Source organism: Sarcophilus harrisii, chromosome 5, assembly GCF_902635505.1.
Source record: "Sarcophilus harrisii chromosome 5, mSarHar1.11, whole genome shotgun sequence".
Classification (NCBI taxonomy): domain Eukaryota; kingdom Metazoa; phylum Chordata; class Mammalia; order Dasyuromorphia; family Dasyuridae; genus Sarcophilus; species Sarcophilus harrisii.
In genome coordinates, this window is record NC_045430.1 from 218141561 (window position 1) to 218161061 (window position 19501).

General features: G+C 33.0%; 1 long non-coding RNA gene across 1 annotated transcript in view; it reads right to left on the reverse strand.

Annotated features, from left to right (window-relative positions):
• The window catches only part of LOC116419440, a 64924-nt gene that overhangs the window by 35017 nt on the left and 10406 nt on the right, over positions 1–19501 (reverse strand). Inside the window, exon 3 of the long non-coding RNA XR_004229753.1 lies at positions 3660–3705. This is a non-coding gene — a long non-coding RNA (uncharacterized LOC116419440). The remainder of the gene's footprint in view (positions 1–3659; positions 3706–19501) is intronic.

Genomic DNA, 19501 nt, shown 5'->3' on the forward strand with positions numbered 1-19501 from the left:
TACAGTTAGCAATAGTAATTGTGAAAATAATTTTGATGTAATTTCTTCTGATAAAGGCGTCATTTCTCTAATGTACAGGGAACTGAGTCAAATAAAAAAAAAAAGAAGCCATTCCCCATTTGATCAAAAGATATGATCTATGCCAAAAGGGATATAAAGTCATGCATAGCTCTTGACCTAACAATATCACTGATAGGAAGGTTTAGCAAAATATATATTTTTAAAAGAAAAATCACCTATATAAACAGAAATGTTTTTTGCAGCTCTTATCTCAGGGCAAAGATTTAGAATTTAAAGGGATGCCCCTTAATTAGGGAAAGGCTGAATAAATTGTGGTGTGTCATTATAATGGAATACCAATTTTCTATGGAAAAGAATAAGTAGGATTTTCTCAGAAAAGTCTTAAAAGTCTTCCATGAGGTCATGCAAAGGAAAATGTACTATATACCAAGTAATAGCAATGTTGTAGGGTTATCAGCTGTGTATAATTTTGCTGTTCTCAGCAATACAGTGAGCCAAGACAATTCTGAAGGACTTATGATGAAAATGTCATCTATCCATAGAGAAAGAACTTACTGAGTCTGAATACAGATTGAAACAAAACAAACAAACAAACAAACAAACAAAAAGAGAACCTTTATTTTTTCTTGAGTGTTTTTTGGGGGCTGGGAAAGTATAGGGGAGATCTATGATTTTCTTTCACTATTTGATATCTATGGGAATGTGTTGCAAAACTTCACACATGCTTTCTCAGTAATAGTAAGACTATGTGATAATCAACTATGAAAGGCACGGTTCTTCTCAGAGGTTCAGTGATCCAAAGCAATCCCAATACATTTTGGACAGAAAATGTCATCTGCATCCCAGTAGGGTAGGGGGAGGGGAGAACTATGGATATTGATCGTAAATCAACACATTCTATGTTCATTTCTTTTTGTGTTTTTTTTCCTTTCCCATGTTTTTTTCTCTTTTATTATGATATTCCTCCCCAACATGATTAATAAATAATGTATATTAAAATATTTTTAAATGTAAAAAACATGTATTCCATGTAACTGGGAAAATTAAAATACTTTTAAGAAGGAAAAATCCATTGATATCTGTCCTTTCAAGTGTTTTTTGATAGGCATGAGTGTTGTATTTTTCCTAAAGCTTTTTCTAAAGCCCCCCTTTTTAATCTACTCATTCATGCCTCCAGTCTTACAATGTAACCCCACACACACATTCCAGAAAAACTTATTTAATCTGAATCTTAGAGTAATTTAATCTAATCTACTATAACCACTTCCAGATTGCCTGAATCCTATATCTTGTTTATACTTGAAGGATCTTTCAAAAGAGGAAATTCAAATGTAATATCAAACTGATGTTAGAGGTGTTTTTTTTTAACTTTCTAGTCAATCAGAAGATGACATTTCTGCCAATTGAAATTTTGCTATGTCATCTTGTCACTATATTTGTCACCTTAACTCTTTCTTAATTGGTGGCTGCTTTTAGGCCTACAATGTTATTGTGTATATTTCATTATCTTCTGTCTTTGGTCATTGACCATTGACTCCATTTATGTAGCAACATATATATGTAAGAATTGAGCTATAAAGAAAGTTGAGCAGTGCAGAATTGTCATGCTGGAGAAGACTTTTGAAAGTACCTTGGATCACAAGGAGATCAAAATACTCAATACTTATAAAAATTAATTCAGACAATTTACTGAAATGTCAAATAACGAAACTGAAGTTTCAAACTTTTGTCATATAATAAGATAAGGCTCATTGGAAAAAAAAAACTATGATGTTGGGAAAGATTGAAGGCAAAAGGGGAAAAAAAGGATAACAGAATGAAATGGTCAACTGGTGCCACTGAAATCATGAATGTGAATTTGGAGAGAGTTTGAGGTTTAGTGGAGAATAGAGGTTCCTAATATACTATAGTTCTCAGGCTCACAGAGAGTTAGACATGACTAAATTACTGAAAAAAGTTAACAGTTGCTAATTTTACCAATGAATGATTCATGCTCTGAACTTTATCTGTTAGAATTTCTTTCATGTCAATCCCTCTCCTAATCTCCACATTCAGACTCCTCAAGCTTCCTTCAGTTTCAAGTTAAAATCTCATCTAAAAGCAATCTTTCCTCATCTTTAATACTAGTATCTTCCTTTCTAATTAATTCTTAATTTACTCTGTGTACGTCTTGTGTGTAGTTTTTGTTTTTTTTTTCACATTGTGTCCTTCATTATTCTTTGAGTGCAGGGATTATTTTTTGCCTTTTTTTTTTATTCCCAGCACTTAGTACGGTGCCTGCCATATAGAAGATGCTTAATAATTTTTTTAAAAAATTATTTTTTCATTGATCTACTCAATGTTCAAGAATCATTTTATTATATCTTTAGCATTCTGTGTATAACATTGCAGGCTCAGATGCCATCTTTTATTCCTTGCTTGCCAACCTAGAGATACTTATGATAAATATACTTTCCTCCCAATCATTATCCTGCAGTCATTAACCCTATTAGTCCATTTTCTATTCCAAAGATATATCATTCAGTCTTGTGATTTCCATGTGAAGAACCCTTAGAATAGAGTAGAAATAGAAACCCTTTACTGACACATCTGTAAACCATCTTTCTGATAGTCTCTCATTGAGTATAAATCAGAGGCAGAACTTATCTCAAGATTATCCTTACTTCACAAGCAATACTGACTCTGAGAGAATGTATAGTCATTGTTAAAATTTTTGAATATATTTGAGAAATATTATGGCATCATAGACAAAAAGCCCATTTTAAGTAGGCCTGAATTCCAATTCTGGTAGAGTAACCCAGTCTAAAATGTGCCAGATTTGGAATCATACTAGTTATATTCCAGAAAAACTTCTACTGCTTATGTGACATTTAGACAACTCATTCAAACTCTTTGAACTTCAGTTTTTATCATATATGAAGTAAGACAGTTGAATTAGATTATCTCTATGGTCATTTTTAGGTCTAAATACATTTTTTTAGGTCCCTGACTCCCACACATACTTGCTAAAAAAGAATAAGTCATTTAACAAATTAAGATGAGTTTCTGCTCTGCATGGCTGGTTGGAATTTCTTCACCAGGGAGTTAATCACATCAGGGAAATCAATTACAGAACCCCCTTGCCACCAAAGATATATGTTCAATATTCATGATGATTTGTGTGCAATAGTAATGATAACTTATTATTAATAGTATTAAAATATGTTTGATGTTCTCCATAATGCTATTTTTGGCTATTACTTATCATATATGTTCCCAGTGCATAATCCAGTCGATGGCATGCATCCAAAGCAACTGCTGAGCTATGTGAATTCTTTGAAAATGCTTTTAAATTAAACCTATTTTTCTCAAAATCACACAAAGTTTTCTTACATAAATGAATTTGCCCTGGTAAAATTTGTGAGAAACATAATTTTCCTCAGTTTAATTTTAATTGCCTTGTAATAAAAGGTAATTTTATTCTATTGGCTGTTTATGTCTAAGGGAACAGGGAGGCATTGGAATGGGTTTTGTGGCCAACAAAAACAAGAAAACAAAAATGCAAGGATAAAGACTAGCTAACTATTGCGTATTAGAGGTATAGTAGAGCCCCATTTAAGAAATTCCATTCTATCTACTCAAATACCATAAATGCTTACCATACTGGACAATTCATGTCATTTCTTTGGATCTCAGTTTCCTAACCTGTAAAATAGAAGAGGAGATATGCATTCACTGTAGAGAGCTGGCCTTAAACCCAGGAAGACTAAGGTATAAATCACACCCATGTACTGGTTGGGTGACCATAATACAAATTCTCAGAACTCTAGAACTAAGTCTACAAATAACTCTGTAATTTGCAGAAAATGTGCCAATCTTAATTAATAGAGGAAAATTCATCATCTGAAAGGACTCTATCAGTGAACTCACAGTTCTGTTTCTTACTTGTTAATAAACTCCAAATACAGGCCAAACTCATTAGTTGTTTCCTCGCCTCATTGTGTCTGCTTATTCTTTGTGTTTATGTCGGCTATGTCCTATAGATTAAATCTGTTCCCTCTTTACCTATCTTCTGAATTCTTCAAAGATTAATTTAGGTGTCCATTCATTTTCTTCCCCATTCAAATTACTCACACTCCCAATTTTCCCTGTTTTATTGTATTTCTTTTTTCTCCTTTGCCCTGACCTTATCTATCTTTTATTGTTATTATTTATGTATGCATCACACAACTTATCCCCAGTAGGATGTAAATTTCATCTAAGCTAGGGTTTAGAATATGGAATTTCTAAGTTATTTGGAAATCTATTTCTTTCCATAATCAACCTGACTTCCCCCCAAAATTCTTTGACATTATTTAATAACCCATAATTCTGTTTCACTTATGGGCCTAATTAGGAAAATGGGGAGAAATAGTTTTATAATCCTAAACAAATAATGTGAGGAACTTATTTTATCAGTAGATGAAACACTCAATAGGTTCTTATATAGTCTTATATATGTACATAACTTTTCTTTCCTACCTTCTACCCATCTTTTTATCCCTCACATTGTTTCTTTTTTATTCAATATTATTTCATATTCAATTCTAAATTCTCTTTTGCTTCTCTCTCCTCTACCTTCTAAGAAGGAAGGAAAGAAGGAAGGAAGGAAGGAAGGACAGAGAAAGAATAAAAACAAGAAGGTAAGACAGAAAGAAGAAGGAAAGCAGGAAGATAGGAAAGAAGGAAGGTAAAAAGGAAGAAAGTAAAGTAGGGAAGGAGGAAAAAAATATGATTTAATCTTCACTTTTGAGTCCAGCTCTATCTAGAGGTATATAGCATACTGCATCATAAGTCCTTTGTAATTGTGATTGGTCATTGTGTTGATCAGAATTTTCTTGAAAATTTCTTAAGGCAAATGAAATCAGATAAAATGGCTACAAAATGTCAGACTCAAAATTTGAGCCTAGATCTCCCTGAACACAAGTTTTCCATTTTTTTATCTGCTAGGAACTATTGTCTCTTTTTAAGTTATGTATTTTTATGAAAGTATATTGTTAGAATCCTTATAAGGTGTTAAGTCACTACAATTAATAGAAACAATGTTTATGTCTACAGCTTTGAGAGTTCACACGTTAGCTCACACATTAGTTCACAAGTTTGGAGATTCACAAGTCAGGATTCAGTTTGAGATTCACAAGTTTACACCTTCCACAATCCCACTCTCAGAGGAGGAGTTAGCCTTTGAGTTTGCACCTCTAAAAGAGCATAAAAAGGAGCTGAGTGAGTGGAGTCAGTTAGTTGAGGAGACTGAAAAGCTAGAGACTGCAGTCGGGCAGAACTGGGCATTCAGAAGAGGAGAGGTTGAAGCTGGCAGAAGCAAAGGCAAAAGAGTAGAAACAAGATGAAACTGATGTTTCCCTCTTTGCTTTCATTTTCATCCCCATACACACAAAGATGTAAATAGTCCTCAAAAACCACACTTGATAGAATTACTTCAGTGGAATATTAGTGAAATAGGCATAAGTTCTCCCTTACTTCTGATAGTATGCCCATTAAAACCCCATGACCAGCATGCCATTTTGAAGAGAAGTTGGTCCCTTATATGTTACCTTACTTTCAATGTACAAATATATTGGCTTCAACAAAAGTATCAGATAGATCTGTAAAAGCAATAATTAGTGAAAAGCAATGTAAAACATATTTTAGAAGAAGAATTTGTAATTATTTATTAACCTATAAATAATACTTTGGAGACAGGTATAGCACATCACTAGCAGAAATGAGAGGTCAAATGTTAAAATGAGCTTTCTGATTCATTCAGCAGCTTGCAATATTTTGCCTGGGGCTAAGTAATGTATTTTTGTTCTGAAATGCTGTGGCAGGTCACCTGTAAAGACACAGAATGCTGTCTGTTTTAATTGAGCAACACATGTTTTAATATCTGAAGGGCTATATTTTGAAGACCATTTTGGTCTCATCTACTCAACAGGAGCACCCATCTGCTAAACCGTGACTTAACATTTCAAATAAAAATGAGATTATGGTTAGGAAAAAAGACCATCCTGAAGGAAGCGGACAGTTTCCCTGTCTTATTAAACATCATTTTAATTTCCTCACTTCTAAATACTTGGAAAGATATATATTTTTAAAAAATTATCACAGGTTAGGTTGTTTTGAAGTGCTACCATCTTGAAGAGTCATTTCCTCTTTTGTGTGAGATGTTGAGACTTTGAAGACACAAATGAGGTAATACACACACACATATCTATATAAAGGATTTGGCAAACAAGGTACTTTACAAAACAATATGCTATTATAAGGACAAGTTGTTTTGTAGTTTATACTATCTTGTTTCCTTAGAGCTACAAAAGACATTAAACACAATTGAATTTAGTAGCTTTCATTTTAGAGATGAATAATTTGTGGTTTAGGAAATGAAGTGATTTCCCCAAAGTCACACAGATAGTGTCTAAATCAAGACTAAAGCTCCAGCCATTCAAACTTTTAAGTCTAACACCTACACTGGCATCTTATGCTACTTCTTTTGTTTCTATGTTATCATCATCTTCAAAATTACTACCACCAAAGTGTCAGTTGGCAGTATTATATAATGGATAGTGATTTTTGTCTTGAAGGTAGAAAGATCTATGCTTAAGCACTTACATCGCCACTTATTGGTTGTATAACCCTGTACAAGTCACTGAGGCTAAATTCACTAGGCAATTAACAATGGAAAATATTGAAAACGTGACAGCCTGCATTAGTAATAGACATTTCCTCAATTAATAGTTTGCTATACCAGTTTGTATCAGATGGAGATGAGGAATGAAAGATGGACAGACAGTTTTACAACGTCAACCAGGGATGTTGACTATTCCCACCCATGCCATATTATTACTACCATGAAAATTGCAGTTATTATTAGCAATGGCAACTTTAACACAATCCTCTAGTCTGACATATAGTAGTGAGTCCTATGATTAGAACAACCATGATTGACATAAATTTTTTTTTGTCCTTTCAGCAATAAAATTTACACCTAGAGGCTGTAAAGTAAGCAGATATCACTCCTGACTTGGTGTGAATGAAATAATAAGATTTGTGTAGCCTAGCATGGAATACATTGAGGAAGGATTTCATTAAATCATATTAGATAAATAATATCATAGCATCTAATCTAGTTAGAACTCACTTGAAATAATTAAATTTAGTTTTCACAAGATCAACATTTTAGGGCTTCTCAGAGATATAATGCAGGCTAGAAGTTACTAATGGGAGAGAGCTAGAGAGAGACAGACAGACAGAAAGAGACAAAGACAGAGACACAGAAAGAGCCAGACAGACAGAGAAAGAGACAAAGACACAGAGAGAGAAAGCAGAGAAAGAGATGAGAGAAAGATGAGAAAATGGATGAAAATGAGAGAGGTCCAGATAAAACTCCTCTGAGTTCAAATTGTTTATAATCAACTATCTCAGGAGATCACGCCCCTCCCAATCTGGTTTGATTCTCTGAACTTCAAACTCACTGTGTTGGAAACTGAATACATTCTTATTCAACCAAAAAACTTTCCTTTGTATCCAAAATCCCTAATTCTGTTAATGTGACTGTCATCTTTGTGGGTAGCCAGGATTGAAGCCTTGGAATGATCTGTGATTTTTCCCTGTCCTTCTCCACATCCAATCATTCATCAATTCCTCTCAATTCTACTTCTTCCATATTTCTTAAAATTAGTCCTTTTTTCTCATAAATGGAAAAAAATAAGAGTAAATAAGTAATTTTCTTCAGGCATCAACAATAGCACACTTTATATCTTTTTACTGCTATTCTTCAATTACTGAGTTTAAAGCTTTCCCCCTAAATCATGTTGCTTCTTATTTTACATCATAGACTTTTTTTGGTCATAGTATGGACAGATCATTTGGATGTCATCATTTGAGTTGGTCATAATGTATCCTAATAAATTTTATTGATAAGTTTAAATAAACATGTTTGTAAATGTCAGAGTATTCAAGAGTTTGTAAACACTGGCATATTTGGGGAGGGAAATGAGCAACCCAAAAACAACAGAACTCAACTTCTAAGTTCAGCAAGTATATAGAACATATTCCTCATTTTCGTTATTTTGAACAAGTGGGAAAAAAGTTTTTTATTATCCAGTTTATTAGATTTATGTATGACATTTTAAGGGTTAAAATCAGAACCATTTTCTCATCTAACTAAGCAAGTAGGTAGATTTCTTTATTACAATGAATGAAGATTCCTCCCTCTTGTCAAACTAGCAAGGAGCAAAAAAAAAAAAAAAAGAGTGACTGAGATTTTTTCAATTAAAACATCTTATGAGCACTGCAAATCCTTAAAGTCTATTTGAGCATTTATGATGTTTTTATAAAGGAAGAAAAATCATTATGCTATATAGCTTAGAAAGCTAGCCTCTATATCAGGAAGTCCCGAGTTCAAATCTTACCATAGACTGATTGTAGGCTCCTGGGCAACTCAACATCTCAATATCCCAAGAAAATGTCTAATATATAACTTGCAAATGAAAACATTAATTGACAAAGGGATTTTCCTCAGTGCAAATTACCTTTAACCAATGGAATCACATGTTCTACTTCAGTTCCAAAGTAAAGGATATGAGTTTCTAAGTAAACTTCATTTGGGGAAATGGAAGAGGCATGAGGGAAGGATAGAAAAACATTTTCAAGAATGTATGATTTTTTTAAAAGATTTTTACCAAACTTATCTTTTCCCCCAAGTCAAGAAAGCAGAAAATTGCCATTATTTGTTACAAATTCTATGTGTAAATCTGCCTCTTACTGACTTGAGGTGATTCTGAGTACTTTACTAATGGACTTGAATTATTGTACTGTTGCTTTTACTCAATAAATTACATACTTTATTTTAAACCTACCCATATTTTTGAATTAATAACTTAGAGTATAAAAACTATGGCATCAAGAATAATATCTGGAATAAGAGTCTTTTTCAGCTAGTGCCAAGTAAAGAGTCTACTATTTATCAAAAACAAACACAATTTTGGTGCCACAGAATGTGATTTTTTGCCATAAAGATTCCACATTAGGAGAAAATATGGATATACCTGAAACTTATTAATAGCTTTTTTAGAATCATTTAAGCCTGAGTGGAGTAGGCAAACAATTTACTTCTAAATGCCACAGATAGATAAGAACAGAATTAAATAGGTTATTGTACACAGAGGAGATGTGCAAAAGGAACTTTTATTACTGGCAGAAAATTGGAAAGCTTCTGGCTCTGTGAACTTTCTGAAAGGTCGTGACTAAAAGAATGAGCCATGGAATTTGGGACGTAAAATACCAAGGATGGGAATAAGTGGTGATCAACAGCAATTGTTTTCTAAACATTTCAATATCCAAGACAATATTTTTTGTGCCCTTTTCAAAAGGAAACTACTTCCTATATTTTAGCATTTGCAAATATATCTGGGGCTCAGTGGTAAAAGTCCAATTTAGTACAGATTAAGATTTTAGAATAAAAAGCTTAGTCATAGTTCATAAGACACAAAGACATTCAATGTCGTAATAGGATTGGGGAAAACCATTTCCTTTATTCTGAATACTATTATTGAAAATCCCTAAATTTTCAAAGAGGATAGTAAGAACAGAGTAATTCCCAGAGGTTTGCTTACAAAAGTTGTTTTCAATTTGACAAATATTAATTAAATATTTAGCACTAGATACAAGGTCGTTTACTGAAAATTCAAAAATAATATATATAATCGTTCCTGCCCTCAGAGAATTTATTTGGGAAAAAAAACATAGTACAGCATCTTTTAGCCTGAGTTTTCTGATCAATACAAAGAGAACAATTACATCCCCTACCACATACATGGCTTTTTGTTTTGGGCAAGAATAAAATGCAACAACCACATCAAACAATGACAATGATAATAGTAATAGTAATAATAATATTAGATACCTTTTATATAGTGCTTTAAGATTTTCAAAATCCTTTACGAATATCATTTTATCCTGGCAACAATTCTGAGAATTAGATACTATTATTATGCCCCTTTCACAAATTAGAAAACTTAGGCAAGCAGAAATTAAGTGACTTGCCCAGGATCATGCAATTAATGTGTCTTAAGCAAAATTAGAATTCTTATATAACTTTCTAACTCCAGATCAAGAGCTCTATCCACTGTATAATGAACTGCAAAAGGATATTTTATATATATATATATTAAAGAAGGAAATTGTTAAATGATTTCTCCTAGGTAACCAAGATAATAAGCATCTGATAAGATAATGTTTTTAAAGTGCTTCCCAAACCTTAAATTACCATAAAAGTAACAATTATTATTTAATTATTTTCTTCATTTCACTACACAGAACTAAAGAAAAATGGGGGAAGGGGAGTCATAAGACAAGACATTCTTTTATTATTGTATGTTGGAATTAAATAAATTATTTATTACACAGGATAAAATGCTACTATAATTGAATAGAAGTATTTTTAAGAAAGCTTTTTATTTTCAAAATATATACATAATTTTTCACATTCACCCCTACAAAACACTGTATTCTCATTTTCCCTCCCTTTTCCTCACTCTCTCAAGTTGACAAATGATCCAATATATGTTAAACATGTGCAATTCCTCTACACATAGTTCCACAAATATCATGCACAAGAAAAATCAGATCAAAAAGAAAAAAAAAATAAGAAAGAAAACAAAATGCAAGTAAACCGCAACAAAAAGAGTGAAAATACTATGTTGTGTTCCACATTCAGTTACCACTGTGCTATTTATGGATATAGATGGCTTTCATCATCACAAGACCTCTGGAAATGGTCTAAATCACCACATTGTTTACTAGAGCCATGTCCATCAGAATTAATCTTGTATAATCTTGCTGCTGCTAGTCATATAATGATCTCCTACTTCTGCTCATTTCAATTACATCAGTTCATGTAAGTGTCTCCAAGTTTCTTTAAAATCATCTGACTTATGATTTCTTATAGAACAATAATATTCCATAACATTTAGTTACCATAACTTGTTCAGCCATTCTCAAAATGATGGGCATCCACTCATTTTCCAGGTTCTTGCCATTGCAAAAAGGGCTGCTACAAACATTTTTATACATGTGGATCCCTTTCCCTCTTCTATGAACTCTTTAGGATACAAGCAGAGTAGATACACTGTTGCATCAAAGAGTATGCACAATTTGATAACCCATTGGGTATAGTTCCAAATTGCTCTCCAGAATGGTTGGATCATTTCACAACTCCACCAAAAATGTATTAGTGTCCCAGTTTTCCCACATCCCCTCCAACATTTATCATTATCTTTTCCTATCCTTTTAGCCAATCTGAGTGGTATCTCACAAATGTCTTATTTTGCATTTCTATGATTAATAGTGATTAGAGCAGCTTTCCTTGTGACTAGAAATAGTTTTAATTTCTTCATCTCAAATTTGCCTGTTCATATCATATAACCATTTATCAATTGGAGATTGTCTTGATTTCTTATAAATTTGAGTCAATTCTTTGTATATATTTTAGAAATGAGGCCTTTATCAGAGTACTTCAATGTAATTTTTCCCCAGTTTATTGCTTCCCTACTAATTTTGTCTACATTAGTTTTTTTTGTACAAAAACTTTTTAACTTGATTTAATCAAAATTATCCATTTGCATGCAATAATATACTCAAGTTCTACTCTGGCCATAAATTCCTTCCTTCTTCACAAATCTGAGAAATAAATTATCCTTTGTTCTCCTAATTTGCTTATAATATCACTCAATGTCAAAATTATGAACCCATTTTGATCTAATCTTGGTATAGGATGTTGGGAGTGAGTCAATGCCTAGTTTCTGCCATACTAGTTTCCAATTTTCCCAGCAGTTTTTGTCAAATAGTGAATTCTCATCCCAAAAGCTGGGATCTTTGGGTTTATCGAATACAAGATTTCTATTGTCATTGACTATTTTGTGCGGTGAACTTAATCTATTCCACTGATCAACTACTCTTAGCCAGTATCAAATGGTTTTGATGACTACTGCTTTATAATATATTTGTAAGTCTAGTACAGCTAGGCCACCTTCATTTGCAATTTGTTTCATTAATTCCCTTGAAATTCTTGATCTTTTATTCTTCCAGATGAATTTTATTATTTTTTTTTCTAACTCTGTGAAATAATTTCTTAGTAATTTGATTGCTATGATACTGAATAAATACATTAATTTAGGTAGTATTCTCATTTTTATTATATTAGCAGGGCTACTCATGAGCACTCGATATTTTCCCAAGGGATTAGATCTGAATCTGTTTGTATAGGAAGTGTTTTCTACTTGTGTTTATATAATTTTTGGCTTTGCTTAGGCAAGTATAGATGCCCAAATATTTTATATTATTTACAGTTATTTTACATGGAATTTCTCTTTACTTCTCTTGCTGCTGGACTTCGTTGGCAATATATAAAAATGCTGATGTTTTATGTGGATTTATTTTGTATCCTGAAACATTGCTAAAACTGTGAATTGTTTCTAGCTGTTTTAATTGATTCTCGAGTATTCTCTAAGTATATCATCATATCATCTGCAAATAAAGATAATTCTAATCTTCTCTCTTTGAGTCAAATCTTATGGGAGTGAGAGGCACACAATGTTCATCCCCCTCCCTTCTTTTCCTCAATTATAATAGGTCTTCTTTTCCTCTTTATGAGATGCAATTTCCCTTATTTCACCTCCATTTTCCCATTTTTCTAGTACAATGCTCTTTCTACCTCTAGTTTCTTTTTTATATTATCACAATAAAATCAAATTATACCTGCACCCTATAACAAAGATATAGTTCTCAAGAGTTCTTTCCTCTTTATATTTTTTATACTTCTCTTGAGTTCAATATTTGGAGATCAAATTTGTTGTTCAGCTCTGATCTTTTCATCAGAAATAACTGAAATTCACCAGTATTATTAAATGAACATCTTCTTCTCTGAAAGATAATGCTCACTCAATTTTGCTGGATAATTGATTCTTGGCTGCTATCCAAGTTCCTTTTGCCTTTTGGAACATCAAGATTTCAGTCATTTGATCCTTTAGGTGAAAGCTACTAGGTCCAGGGTAATTCTAATTGTGGCTCCTCGAAATTTGAATTGTTTCTTTCTCGCAGCTTGCACTTATTTTTTCCTTGACCTGATAATTCTGAAATTTAACAATGATATTCTTTAGCATTTTCATTTGGGGTCTCTTTCAGAAGGTGATTGGTAAATTCTTTCAATGGCTATTTAACCTTCTGGTTCTAGAATATCAAGGCAGTTTTCCTTGATAATTTCCTGAAAGATGATGTCTAGGCTCTTTTTTTCATCATGATCTTCAGAAAGTCCAATAATGCTTAGAGATTGTCTCTACTAAATCTATTCCAGGTCAATTGTTTTTCCAATGAAGTATTTTCTATTTTTTTCCTATTTTTTCCTATTTTTAGTTTTGTTTGACTGATTCTTGATGTCTCACTGAGCCTTTCATTTCCATTTGTACAGTTCTAATTTTTTAGTGAATTATTTTCTTCATTTACCTTTTCTTTAAGCTCCTTTTGTATTTGGCTAATTGAATTTTTAAATGAGTTGTTTTTTCTATGAATATGTCCCCATTTCATAAATTCCGCTTTTCAAGCAATTGTTTTCTTATTCCATTTTGTCAAATCTATTTTGTTAGGAGTTACAAAGTTTTTTTCCATTTCACTAAATCTATTTTGTAAGAAGTTTTCTTCAGAGAATTTCTATTTCCTTATCCAAACCCTTTTGCAAAGTTCTCATTTTCTTTCCCCATTTTTCTTCTAACTCTCTTTTAAGATCCTTTTTGAATTCTTCTAAAAGAGCCTTGTTGTGAAATGGGCACCAAGCCACATAATCTTTTCAGACTTCATCTGAAGATGATCTGCTTTTAGTGTGCTCAGGTTTGAATTCTTTTCTTTCTCCATAAAAACTATCTATGATCAGAATTCTTCTTGCTTTATTGTTCATTTTTTGAGGTATGCTTTTAGGGAAAAGGGGAGATTGTCCAAGTTTCCTCCACAGGTGACAGTGGCTGAGCTAGGTCAGTGCTCACTAATTTCTTGTTCTGGGTGGGTGTGGCCTGGCTCTGAGTTATTCTGGGATTTAGGGGCTCCCTGGTTGCCTTTTTTATTTGTTTGGATGTCTTACAGTGAATCTGTTGATCTACTGACTTGCAACCAGGACAGAACAGCCAACACTGCTGTAGATTTCTCGTTATATTCCTTGGGCCAGGGAGCCCACACTACCCTGGGTCTCTGCACTACACTTTCACTTGGCTAGTCCCTCTCATGCCCAATTGAAACATATCTTTTCTTAAGTTCTTCCAGAATATCTTCTGCTGGAAATGTGTTATATTGCAAATATATATGGGCTCTGTCACCCCAAAATCAGTTCATAAACTTGATTTGGTTTGATCTGAGGGACATCAGGGAGAGTTCAGATAAAGACATGTCTCTTCTCTACCATCTTGACTCCACCCCCAGAATGGAATTATTGAGATGAAATTTCATGCATCTTTTTTCAATTCACTGGAAGCATCTTCAGAAGAATACTACAGGTGGATGGAATGCCACTGATCATATTATTTTATTCATCCTACATGATTGTGGTTTCTTCTGTTCAGTCCCTATATTTTAAAAACTTTTAATTGCACATATTTTGGAAATTTTCTTTCAATTGAAGGCTTAAAAATGTCAGACGATTTTAAAAGGAGTTCTTTGGTACAAGTAGCCATATATGCGGATTTTTGCAATGAATAAAAATAGAACCAGCTCTTGAATATTGACTCTGATGGGAGTAATCAACCTTCATTATTATGAATTATTTGCAAAGCATGTGCTCATTTATTTGAGTATTTTCCCTAGAAATCTGTCTTTTCATGGCAAATTTATTTCAAATATAATTGTTATGGACCTATTTTATTCATCTGTTGTATTGGTAAGTAATAGGAGATGGGATTGGTGATAAAGGGGACATCTCAATATTAAATGTGTAAGTAGTAGGAATTTATATGCTGAATAAAATGCTGAAACATCTTTTTTTAACTGCAAGATTGCTATAGGGAAGGGATAAGTGAACACTGATTGATTCATTGAAGAATGCTGGCTCATAACAAGTAAAAGACCAGAATGAGCATTGTGAAGTTACATTTCTTGTTCCACACCTAATTTATTTTTTGTGAGGCAAGCTATTTCAATTCACTATGGCTCATATTCTTCACTATATGAATATCTTTTTTTTTTTGTTGGAAAAGTATGTTAGTAAAATTAAAATCTAGAGCACTAGATGTCCTTGACAAGTAAGTAAGAATAATTTCAGAAAGGGCTCAAGAAACATTAGTAATGACTGACAGTACAATGAACTGACTTATTTACACTATGCATACTTGATACACACATACATACAGACATATATATCTATATATATGCATGCATACATATCTACATATCGATAGGTTTTAGATATAGATATAGAAATACATAGAAATAGTTTTATGTGTGTATGTATAAATGCTAGGTAGCTTTGTTGATACCTTTCCTTTGATTTTTTAAAATATCTTCCAGCTTATAGTCCTGACTCCCCATAATGAACAATGTCATGGATGACAAAATCACTCTACTAAAATATATGGACATTTTCTCAGAATAATACCTTTAAATGCATAAAAATACATAATGTTATATAAAAAGTTTTTATTAAATATTTAAAACCGTGCATCCCATATTAAGAACCTCCACATTAGAATTAAGATCTTGCTTGTTCTAATGATCCAATATTGCAATAGACACATAAGCATAACTATTACTAGTATGGTGGGGGTCCATGGCTTTTCTTGAAGGCACCAAAATTTAGAAGGCTTGAACTTTTACTGTAGAGAGAAGAACCTGGTTAGCAAACATAATTTGATTTTAAAAAGAAGCTATAGATAATAAATGTTTTGCTTCTGGTGACCTCACTGCTGGTGAGTTTCTTCCTGGACCAGTCCTAACATGATCTTTATCTCTCTCTTTCCTTCCCTTGCCCCTTTTTTTTTCCTCTTGGTAAGCTGCAATATTCCATTTTTGTGGTAACTTTGCCACTCTAATTCTATCGTTTGTAAGGGTCTTCCTTCTTTCCCCCTCTGGGCCTTAGTATCTTAAGGATTCTAGTTAAGGTTTACTGTATTTCCTTTTCCCATTTCTAGCTCCAATAATTTTGTCCCAAAAGTTGATTTGTGGATATTTGGCTCAGGTATTAGAATTACTTTAGTGCTTACCATGTAGAGAATACTCAAATACTTTAACCTCCTTTTTCCCTCTTTCTTGGAAGAAACTGAATATATTAAGATCAGCATGAAAAGATAGTAGGTGATAAGAAGAGATAGTGATGAGAATAGACTGGATGTGGGGAAAAAAAGATGAGTCAGAAAAATAGCAGTGTTAGGAAGAGAGCCCTCTTGAGCATTTTCAACTAAAAACTGAATGTGTGAATGATACATGATTGGAACTATTAGATCAAATAAAAACTCTTTTTGGCATCTTCATAATGTAACAGTTTTAATAGTCTTGTTTGTATAGTGTTACAATTTCTAGTTATTATATATTTGTTTCTTCTAAGCTTACTATCATTGAGTCATAGGGGCCTTATTTTTTCTCCTTGCATGGTACTTGCTTTTTTCTCTTTGCTTTTACACAAGCTGTCTCCTTCATGTGAAATGCCCTTCCTCCTCAGATTCAAATCTTAGTATTCTGATTCCTTCAAACTTTGATCAAATGTCACCTTCTTTATGAAGCTTTACCAGATTCCTCAGTTGTTAATGATGTTTCTTACTAGAATGAGCAAATATCAACCCTGAGCCATTCAATGAGGTAGTGAGGTGTCATAATGAATAGAGTACTAAACTTGTAAATTCAAATCCAGCCTCAGATGCTTATTATCTTGGTTACCTAGGAGAAATCATTTAACATGTACCTGCCTTAGTTTACCTGTGTCTGTAAAATAGAGATAAAAATAATGATTACCACTTATTGTTTGGGGATAAACTTAAATTGGTAAAGTGTTATACAAACTTTACAGTATTATTTCATCAGCCAGCATCAATTATCATTATCAACATCATTACATAATGTGGAAAAACCTGAGACTGATTTCAGAAAGGAAGACACAAAATGAAAGGAGCAGTACAAAGATTATTTGTTTTTATAAAGGGATCATTTACAATCCCTTCAAAGGGAAATGGGCAAAATACTTTGTGTGTCTTTGAAGTAAGCCTTCAAATTCCTACTGGGTATATTTATATTTGAGAAAAAATAACAAGGCAATGTGAATTTCTTGAAAATTCTTAGACTTATAAACTACTTGTTTTCTCTTCCTTTTTCTGCCTTCCCTTCCATCTTTCTAAAATTTCCTTGCCTCTGTAGTTTTAAAAGGTAGTTTCAGTCAATGTGGACATTTTCTTCTTAGTTTTTTGCTTACTTCTTATGTAGCTTTCTATTTCTCTTTGTATTCTTGCCATGTTTTATTGTGAGTGGCACAATAGTATTTTACTGATTCACCAATAATGAAAAGTACAATAATGCACATAGTGCTAGGGATTTGCTCCTGGAGCAAATTACCCTAGACTAAACTCCTCTTCAGTCATAGTATGATTCTGGACCACTTACTTTCCTTCCTAATGCACTGAGCCACTCTAATACTGTAAGTTGCAGAGTAGGTGTAGGTCTACACTGGTAGAAAGAGTTTTATATAAGAATGAAATCATATAAAGGCCTCATTTCCAAAATATATAGAGAATTAACTCTAATTTATAAAAAATCAAGCCATTCTCCAATTGAAAAATGGTCAAAGGATATGAACAGACAATTCTCAGATGAAGAAATTGAAACTATTTCTAGTCATATGAAAAGATGCTCCAAGTCATTATTAATCAGAGAAATGGAAATTAAGACAACTCTAAGATACCACTACACACCTGTCAGATTGGCTAAGATGACAGGAAAAAATAATGATGATTGTTGGAGGGGATGCGGGAAAACTGGGACATTGATGCATTGTTGGAGTTGTGAACAAATCCAACCATTCCGGAGAGTAGTTTGGAACTATGCTCAAAAAGTTATCAAACTGTGCATACCCTTTGATCCAGCAGTGTTACTACTGGGCTTATATCCCAAAGAGATACTAAAGAAGGGAAAGGGACCTGTATGTGCACGAATGTTTGTGGCAGTCCTCTTTGTAGTGGCTAGAAACTGGAGAATGGCTGAATAAATTGTGGTATATGAATATTATGGAATATTATTGTTCTGTAAGAAATGACCAACAGGATGATTTCAGAAAGGCCTGGAGAGACTTACACAAACTGATGCTGAGTGAAATGAGCAGGACCAGGAGATCATTATATACTTCAACAACAATACTATATGATGACCAGTTCTGATGGACCTGGCCATCCTCAGCAAGGAGATCAACCAAATCATTTCCAATGGAACAATAATGAACTGAACCAGCTACGCCCAAAGAAAGAACTCTGGGTGATGAATAAAAACCATTACATTGAACTCCCAATCCCTATATTTATGCCCACCTGCATTTTTGACTTCCTTCACAAGCTAATTGTACAATATTTCAGAGTCTGATTCTTTTTGTACAGCAAAATAATGGTTTGGTCATGTATACTTATTGTGTATCTAATTTATATTTTAATATATTTAACATCTACTGGTCATCCTGCCATCTGGGGGAGTGGGTGGGGGGTAAGAGGTGAAAAATTGGAACAAGAGGTTTGGCAATTGTTAATGCTGTAAAGTTACCCATGCATATAACCTGTAAATAAAAGGCTATTAAATAAATAAAAAAAATAAATAATAAAAAAAAGAATGAAATCATAAGGCTAATCCTATACCTATGGTATCAACAATATCTGCCCATTTTGTTCTCCATGTCATTGCTTGTGTAAATAAATATGAATAATTTTGAACATAGGCTTATTTTCCTTTTAATGCTATCCTTTAGATTTTGACTTACAATGGAAAAGCCATATCAAAGTTTATGATTGGCTTAGTGACACATATAATTGCCAAATGAAGATAAAAGTCAGAGAGCTAGAAATATTTTAATATATAAGCATACCATAACTGACTATTATACACTTGGTAATATTAGATAGGTAATTGATAACATTAGATAGAAGAGAAATAATCTCTGACTTCCAGAGATTTATCCTTTATCAAGAGAGACAACACAAACAAAGGTTAATAAGTATAAAATAAAGAGTAATTATTTGGGGGGATAAGCACTTGGGGATAACAGTAAAGGATTTGAAGTGATTAAACTGCCCCTGTTCCCACACACACCAAGAAAACTTGTCATTCCAGGTGAGGGATATGAGAAAGAGATTCATTCCAGATGAATGACACATTATTTAAAGGCATGGATATGAAAGTCAATTGTTTAGCATGAAGTTAGCAAGTAGAGCAATGTTGTTCAGTAATGTCCAACTATTAATAACCC